The sequence below is a fragment of the Rhineura floridana genome, chromosome 3, assembly GCF_030035675.1.
Source record: "Rhineura floridana isolate rRhiFlo1 chromosome 3, rRhiFlo1.hap2, whole genome shotgun sequence".
Taxonomy (NCBI): Eukaryota; Metazoa; Chordata; class Lepidosauria; order Squamata; family Rhineuridae; genus Rhineura; species Rhineura floridana.
Genome location: NC_084482.1, coordinates 177495904 through 177505358, shown reverse-complemented (window position 1 = coordinate 177505358; position 9455 = coordinate 177495904).

Below are 9455 nucleotides of genomic sequence, written 5' to 3'. Positions count from 1 at the left end.
GATTGCCAGTTCCTTCTCCGGCCTTTCTTTACCCCCCAGCATATGCTGGGTACTCATTTTACCAACCACGGATGGATGGAAGGCTTTGTGGACCTCGACCCCTTTTGCCGGAGATTCGACTTCCTCCTTCTGTTGGAATCGAACTCCGGCTGTGAGCAGAGCTTTGGCTGCGTTACCGCCGCTTACCACTCTGCGCCATGGAGGGTCATAACATTCTTTGTTAGGGCATGCTAAAGGGCATAGGGACTTCACACTGCTGTGCCCTGCTCAGCCCCTTCAAATGATGGGGTGCAAAATGTCAAGAGAGCTGGAGGAGATGCGTGGATTCTAACCGTCGCCTTCTGCTTCAGTCTTTCTGCTTGAGAGCCACACTGGACCTCTCAGGTTAGTCCAAAACTTCAGCAGTCAGTGAAGAAGGAAAATTCTACTTCTAGAATGTTTCAGTGCCAGGAGAGCAGAAATCTACTCATCTAAGCCTCCTTAACTCACACTATTGCACAATGTGGGGAGGGGAAAGATTTCTTAATGGTCTCGGCGGTTCTCATAGTTTAACAACTTGTTCCTTCAGTATTGCCAATCATTTTCCTCACGACATGATGTTCTGGTTCATGAGTTTTGGCTGGGGAAATATTTTGCATGTTTATCATGCTTTGCTCCCTGCTGAGAGGAAAGGCAGGATATAAATCTAATAAATAAATAAAGAATAAAGATGGCCTGATGTAGAAATATTAATGAGAATGCAGATGGCTAAACTTGAAGTTAGGAATGCAGGTGCTATAAGAATGTGTGACAGTCATTCATGTGAACTATAACATATGAATGGTGGATTTTGGAAGAGTGTTCATGGTAGGATTCAGAAATGATAGTCACAATAGCCCTGGGAACATATGCCGAAGGACAGGCTATACGTATGTATGTAGGTATGTATGTATAAATAAACAAATAAAATATTCTCTTGCATTCCTATTTTGGCTTTTATTTATTTTATTTTATTTTTTTAAATCTGCACTATGGTAAAAAATCCAATTTTTTAAAAAAGCATTGGTATAATGGGATGTGCCTCTTGCCATCATCTTTGAGAAATCCTGGAGAACGGGAGACGTGCTGGAGGATTGGAGACAGGCAAACGTCGTCCCGCTCTTTAAAAAGGGTAAAAAAGAAGATCCGGGGAATTACAGGCCGGTCAGTCTGACTTCAATACCGGGAAAGATATTAGAATGGATAATAAAAGAGTCCATTGGCAACTATCTAGATGACAATGCTGTGATTAGTAGGAGCCAGCATGGGTTTGTCAAGAAAAAATCCTGTCAAACTAATCTCATCTCTTTTTTTGATCGGGTCACTAGCCTAGTAGATAGTGGAAATGCTGTAGATGTCATCTATCTAGATTTCAGCAAAGCGTTTGACAAAGTCCCCCATGACCTTTTGATTAGCAAACTCGTCAAATGCGGACTACATGGAAATACTGTCAGGTGGATTCACAACTGGTTGGAAAACCGTACTCAAAGAGTGGTTGTCGGTGGCTCTGCTTCGGACTGGAAGGAGGTTTCGAGTGGAGTGCCACAGGGTTCTGTCCTGGGGCCGATACTCTTCAACATTTTTATCAATGACTTAGATGATGGGGTGGAGGGAAGCCTTATGAAGTTTGCAGATGATATGAAACTGGGAGGGATAGCTAACACAATGGAAGACAGGAATAAAATCCAAAGGGACCTGGATAGACTAGAAAATTGGGCTGAAATTAATAAAATGACATTCAATAAAGACAAATGCAGGATTCTGCATTTAGGCCACAAAAACAAAATGCACGGGTACAAGATGGGAAATACCCGTCTTAGCAGTAGTGCGTGTGAGAAGGACCTTGGAATTGTAGTGGATCGCAAGTTGAACATGACCCAGCAGTGTGATGCTGTGGCAAAAAAAGGCAGACACGGTTTTGGGCTGCATAAACAGAGCTATAGTTTCCAGGTCGAGGGAAGTAATAGTCCCACTATATTCTGCATTAGTCAGGCCTCATCTGGAATACTGCGTTCAGTTCTGGGCGCCTCATTTTAAGAAAGATATAGACAAGTTAGAGCGGGTTCAGAAGAGGGCGACGAGGATGATAGCCGGTATGGAGAACAAGTCTTATGAGGAAAGGTTGAAGGAACTTGGCATGTTCAGTCTGGTGAAGAGAAGGCTGAGGGGTGACATGATTGCACTCTTTAAGTACCTGAAGGGCTGTCACATAGAGGAGGGTACGGATTTGTTCTCTGCTGCCCCAGAGGGTAGGACTAGGTCTAATGGTTTTAAGTTGCAGGAGCGTAGATTCAGATTGGACATTAGAAGGAACTTCTTGACAGTAAGGGCAGTTCGGCAGTGGAACTGACTGCCTAGGGAGGTGGTGGGATCCCCTTTGCTGGATGTCTTCAAGCAGAGGCTGGACAGCTATCTGCGGGAGATGCTCTAGCTGTGGATTTCCTGCTGTGAGCAGGGGGTTGGACTCGATGGCCTACAAGGCCCCTTCCAACTCTATGATTCTATGATTCTGTGTGTATACATTGCAAACAAAGCTGCCATCCTCCTGCAAGCTCACTGTTCTCATTTGTGTATTTCATTTATGAATTGTTTTAACAATGTATTTATTTATTTATTTAATTCATTCATTCATATCCCACCCTTTTCCCAGATCTGGGACTTAAGAAATTAACAAAATTTACAAAAAATTTACATAAATTAAAACAAATAGAGTTAACACCATATAAGTAAAAAATAAAGAACATTATAATTAAAATGTAATTAAACTATCTATACAATTAAACCATTTAAAATATAGCAATTAAAATACAGTAAATAAAAATCAGTAAAACAGTACCCTATTAATAGTCCTTGCTGTCAGTTCCCAAAAGCCTGTAGGAAGAGAAACGTTTTCACCTGCCGATGGAAGGACAGCAGGGAGGGAGCCAGTCTAACCTAGGAAGGGAATTTCAGAGCCTGGTGCAGCCACCAAGAAGGCTCTGTCCCATAGTTCTCACCAGAAGTCCCTGTGAGTGTGGTGAGACCGGTCCCCCATTGATCTCAGAGGTCAGACAGGCTCGTAAATAAAAAAGATATAAAAACAATTTCAAATCCAATATAGATGAAGACTGGAATAAGAATCTCAACTTTAAAAGTTTGTTGAGAAAAGTACATAGGCTATATAAGGTGTCTTATGCATAAGTATACTGTGCTCTATATTGCGGCAGACTATTGGCTCATCTAGCTGAGCATTGTCTGCATTGACTGGTAGTGGCTTTCCAGGGTTTCAGACTAGGGGCTCTCCCAGATCTACCTGGAGATGCTGGAAAGGGAACCTGGGACCTTCTGCATACAAAGCAGATGCTCTGCCACTAAGCTATAGCCCTTCCCCTCTTCTTCAAATGGTGCCAAAAAAGACAATAGAGACAGTGCTTGGCTAATATGTAATGGGAGGAAGTTCCAAAGGGTAGGTGCTGCCACACTAAAGGCCCAATTCCTTTATTGTATAGAGCAGATCCCTGATGAGACGGTATCTGAAAGAGGCCCTCTCCTGCAGAGCACAGTGATTGGTTGGGTACATAAAGGGTAAAACCATCTCTAGGTCACAGCTGTGCACTTTTATAGCTGGAAGAAACATGCACAGTGCTTGAATTGAGATGGGTGACCTAAATGTTTATTTGATTCACTGTGATTTTAGTTTTGAATTGACCACAGGAAGCATAGGTTGCAAAAGGCGAGCTATCTAGGAGAACGTTACAATAGTTTTAAACAAAGGCACTGCACAGAGGCCAGGTAGTTATGTGAAATCACAGAAAGATGCTTTTGCCCAAGTGGCACATAGTTAAAGAATACAACCCCACTACATGCCACCTCTTTCCCCCCTCACCATAATAGCCAGGATATTATGATGATCTCTGCAGGCTATTCTGGAGTCATTTCAGGAGACCACCCAGTGCCAGTGCCTTTGCTTTCTGAGAAGCGCTGCCATATTCTGCAATGCTTTTCAATAGCAGGACTACCAAGCCCTTCCCTTATCACTGCCAGTCCATCTGGAAGCACACATCACGGCAGCATGACTCCCACATAGCTGCTTCTTGGCCCTAGGAGACTGACGCTAGGGAAACTGTTCAAGTCCGGCTACCCTGAAAACAAGAGCATCTTTGGCTTTGAGCTACCTCTGAATGCTCAGCATTCCCAGCCAACGTCAAAGCAATTTACTGAAGCTTTGAGGCCTCTCAGGTGTTAAGTCATGGAGAACAATCCCTCAGGTGTCGCTGACTCACAGCCAGATGAGGAAGGCCGCGCTGCAGATCACTGTGAGCTGCGCCTCTTACAGTCCACACCACACTCTTCCCTGGCATAAGAGAAAACAATGTAAAGTCAGATGATCTACCACGTTTGAAAGGCATCATCTGAGAATTAAATTATATCATTGCCATTTACTCTGCTGGAGTGAAGATTTGCCCAATGTCTGCAGATTTGCAAACCCTAGTCAAGCTCATCTGGGAGGATGTCTGCAGCCGGTTTGCCTTCCAACCCAAGCAGACTCTCCCTGCAAGTTGGAACCCTGAACGCTTTAATCGATTCCAGACTTAAGTTAGAAGTCTGTGATAGCTGGCAAAGCAGCAGGACCATGGACAGAGGGCTGGCTCTAAGACTAAACCAGCAAGAAGGTAGCCCTTAGTGTTGCTCCAGAATTAGTCAGGAGCCAGCTGCTGAACTCTGATACACAGCTGCAAGGAGGCATGCACATCGTGCCCAACTTCTTGGGAAAGGTTCATTCTTTTGTTCAAGTGGTGGCACTCAAGATCACGTCACAGTCTTGCTTTCTGGCTACGCTGGGATTTGCAGGGATGTGGCAAGTGGATGCAAGCAGGAGGCTGGGAGCTGTTAAAGGTTTGGGAAAGGAGTCATTGTTATTCAGAGTGGCCTGTGGCTCAGTGGCAGAGCATTTGCTTTGCATGCAGAAAACCCCAGGTTTCCAGGTTCCATCCCCTGCATCTCCAGGCTGGGCTGGGAGAGACTCTCTGTCTGAAACTCTAGAGAGTTGCTGCTAGGCAGTATTGACAATACTGAGCTAGATGAAACAGTAGCCCTGACTTGGTATAAAGCAGATTCCTGTCTGCAAACGGATTTTGGTGGTGGCTGGGTTGGAGCCTTCAATGGAAGACACTGCAGGCAAGTGCCCTCTCATGAATGCTTCATGGGACAGTCCTGGGAGGAAAGTCCCCCGAACATTGACACCTGTGGCCTCTTTCTCTGAAGATGAACTTCCTGAATCTCTTTCTGGCTTTTGTGTACAGCATTCATAGGTCATATTGCAGGGCAGTGGGGGGGGGGAGAACCTCAGGCCCAGGGGCCAAATACAGCCCTCCAAGCCTCTCTAGCTGGCTCTCCCCCATCCAGTAGTATAGTGGCAAATTCAGAACAGAGTCCCTTCATGTTAGTCACAGCCATGCCCCCCCCTGCTTTGCTCCTGGGTTGAGACTGAGATCCTTGTTAATGCCTTCTCTCACAACAACAGATGTCCCCAGGAGCCAATAAGCAAGAAAAGGGAGAGTGTTAGCTGCTGAGAAGAGTCTACTTAATGGCTGACTCACCTCCTTTCACTCTGATTGGCTCCAATAAAAGGAAACATGTCAGAAGACTCTTCTCAGTGGCTAACACACTCCCCTTTCATGCTGATTGTCTCATAGGATGCTGGAGACATAGGGACCCTGCTGGGACCCTGCTCCCAAAATAGTAAAGAGTCTAAGAATCCCCCGAGACCCTGGACGATTACATCCATTTCCCCATACCACACCCCTCACCAGCCTTGCCTCACATCCTTCTTGAGTGTTTTTGCCGAGCCAGACTGTTTCTGTGTACTCTGATCGTTCCTCTTGCTCGCCTGGACGGAAGACAAAGAGGAGTGTGTGTAAAAACTAGCCTGCTGTACAAAGGTAACATTCACATCTGTTGCTCTGCCCACTGTTGTCTCTGACCCCGCCCACCACTGGCATATGGCCCCTGGAAGATTGACCAGGAGAAAATGCGGCCCTCAGGCTGAAAAAGGCTCCCCAACCCTGTAATTTTGTGAGGAAACATTCGGTTGAGGATGGAATGCAACCCCTGTGAACAACAGCGAAAGGTGTCAGGCAGTGACAAAAGGATGGGAAGAGACAGAGGGCCATAGATATTCTCCTGGGAAATACAGAAGAATTTGCTGCTAAGGTTGTAATGGCACCCGTTGAACCTGGGAATTAAATAGCCCAGTCATGCTTTGCCTGCTCCCAAATGCAGCTTCTGTCTGTGGATTGTTCCTGCCATGACAGTGGGTAGCACAGCCAACCTCTTAGCAGTTGTTCTGTTGCCGACTGTTACATCAACTTCTGCCAGGCTAGGGGAAAAAAAAGCAGAATCCACTTGTCAGAACTCCCCACTGCTCTCATTCGTACATGAAGCGATGTGACACAATAGGCCACATGAACGCTGCGCAGCCAAGCCTCTGCTTTCTTCGTTTGTTTTCCTCCCTAGGACATGGCCAAAATACATATTTAATCAAAGCGGAGGCATCACAGTAATGAATTCAGCCGCCCTTTCCTAGCAGGTAAGGCTCCAGCAGGGAAAATTCATGGCCATCTTTACTACCATCTTCTTTTCAAATCCCACTGTGGTCATTCACAGGAGTTCTGGCTTATTAAGTATGCCAGCCTGATGCATCCAAGCTAATAATATTTATATGGCGGAGAATTTTGCTGCCAGGAAGACAGAGGTTTGTCATATAACGATCCTGGACAAATGGTTATAGAGATGCACAGTGCCAACCATCCTCCCACTCATAATTCATCATCCTTTTAGGGCTCAGTGAAGTTAGTGTATTAGATTCTCCAGCGTCTGTAGCATTGATAACTTATTTCTTCCTTCATCTTTTTTTTTTTAAGAAACTCTGCACAGCTCCCTCCATATTCTGGCCTGCAGGATCCTCTGCGTCAAGCATGCCCTACACTAGAGGAGCTAACCCTATCCAATCACTGTACAATACACCTGCAATGTCATAATCACCATCATCTTGTGTGAGGAAAGTTTGATTGAATGGCTCTGAAATTCTGCTATTTTCACCATCCTCTCTATTTGCCAGGTTCAGGGGAGAGTGTGGTTCTTTATATAGCAAAAATGGTACTATCTATCCAAAAGGGATTGCAGAAACAGGAAAAAATATTTAGGCGTGGGTGGGTGGGGGGAAACAAAAGGGGCAGACCCAACAACAGCTCAAGGAAGACTGAGCATGCTCAGTGGCCAGGGAATTCTGACTGATTGTTGGAAGAGGAGGAGAAGCCAGGGGAGAAGAAGAGGGCATGGCTGGGTGGCTGGAACTTTGAACAGCTGCATTCCACTGTACAGCATTGTGCATCAGGGCCCACTGTAGCTCTGAAGAGGCTCCTGGGGGTGTAGGCAGCTACAGGTGGGAAGAGGGAGCCGGAAACTCCTTCTCTTCTGTTCACTTAACTTTGGATCCAAGTCATTGTGATATAGTGGATAGAGTATTGGCTTTTGACCATGCAGATTCAGGAGCAAATCTCCATTCAGTCACATCTCACTGACGGGATGACGTAAATCCATTTGCTATCTCTTAGCCTAACCTACCTCGTAGGGTTGTTGTGAGGATAAACTTGGAATACCCCATGTATGTTGTCACTGAACCTCTTAGAGAGTGAGTGGGATACAAATATGATAGATAAGGCTTGTGTGTGCATGCGTATGTGTATGTGTATGTGTGTGTAATGGTACTCATTAATACAGAATACCAGTACCTCTTTTTTTTAAATAAAGAAAGCACTGAGTAAATGAATTGGTATTAGCTCTGGTCCAGTAAAAATAAATAATAAATAAGAGATTTTGCACAAGCAATTATAAACATGAATTTATCATGTAACTAGTCTGAGAAGCACAAAACACAATTTTGCAGAGAGAGAGAGAGGGTAGAGAGACACTTACTGTTCTGCTGGTTCCAGTGTGTCTCCACCTCTTTTCTGGAAATGGGGGTACACAACACTAGTCAAACCCTGCCCCTTTTTACTGCAAAACCTGGTGGGATCAGCTTGAGTGCATTTTTTAAAATACGGCTTCAAACAGATTTCACAACTGATTGGCAGATCCAGGGCCGGCGCCAGGAATGCTGGGGCCCTTGGGCATCAGCCTGCCCCGGGCCCCTCCGCTCCCCTTCCACGATCCGTGGCACGGATTGCAAGACAGGAACTTCCAAGCCACCTGCCATCCCCCCTGCTTCACCTACCTTTCTCTGCTGTTTGCGCAGGGTTGCCATCAGTCCCTTACGGAAACCTCGGCCGCCATCTTGGTTGATGGCACGCAGCAAGCGCATTGCTGCCATCAACCGAGATGGCGGCAGAGGCTTCAGTCCCTTATGGAAACCTCGGCCGCCATCTTTATTGATGACAACCCTGCGTGCGCAGTGCGCGCAGCCGCAAAGAACAGTAGAGAAAGGTAGGTGAAGCGGGGGGGGATGGCGGGCAGCTCGGAAGCTCCTCCTGTCCTGTGATCTGTGGCTCCTGCCGCGGATCACGGAAGGGAAGCAGAGGGCCCCTCAGGGGCTCCTGTAGCTGTGGGGCCCTTGGGCCAGTGCCCCACCTGGCCGCCCTTTAGAACCAGCCCTGGGCAGATCAACCTGTTGCCCCTCCAGGTGTGGCCAATGGAAATACTTTGCTGTAGGCGACTAATGTGCTCACAGCCAGAGAGAGAGAGAAGCTTTCAGGAGTTTCTGTTGCAAGTTTTTGACTCATTGGCCACAGAGTGACTTAAAAATCAATCCCTCTTCCCAGGGAACTCTGAGAATTGTAGCTCTGTGAAGGGAATAAGAGTCTCATAACAACTCTCAGCACCCTGGAAACTACAGTTCCCAGGATACTTTGGAGGAAGTCATGATTGTTTAAAGTAGTATGATCCTGCTTTAAACGTATAGTGCACATGGGTTTTTGACATGTCCATTTCAGGTTGGATTTAGTTTGCTGTCAATTTTGAAACTCTGTGGCTGCAATCCTATACCCACTTACTTGGGAGTAACTACTAAGTGGGACTTACATAGTTGACATTCATAGGATTGCACTTGTGAGTTACAATTTCAGATGTACTTTTTTTAGCTGACTGCTAAAAATTGAGCTTTGCTTGATTCAGGGTCAGTCACCTATGTTTGTCTTGCCACCTTAAACACTAAAAACCTTTGGACTTGCCAGCTTAAACCCCTTAAGTGCTGGTAAGTAACCCCTTGGAGGCCTCTCCTTTCATCAGAATCTGTTTCTTACATATTCTCCTTTCCTCTCTTGTAACAACTGCACAGCTCATCACCCACTCTACTAAGACTGCAGAGCAGAAGAAAGCACAAAGACAATTCTTCCTGTATGCCATCAGAAAATATACTGCAAGCAATAAAGACAGCTGTGACAAGAAAAGCATCAAGAGTT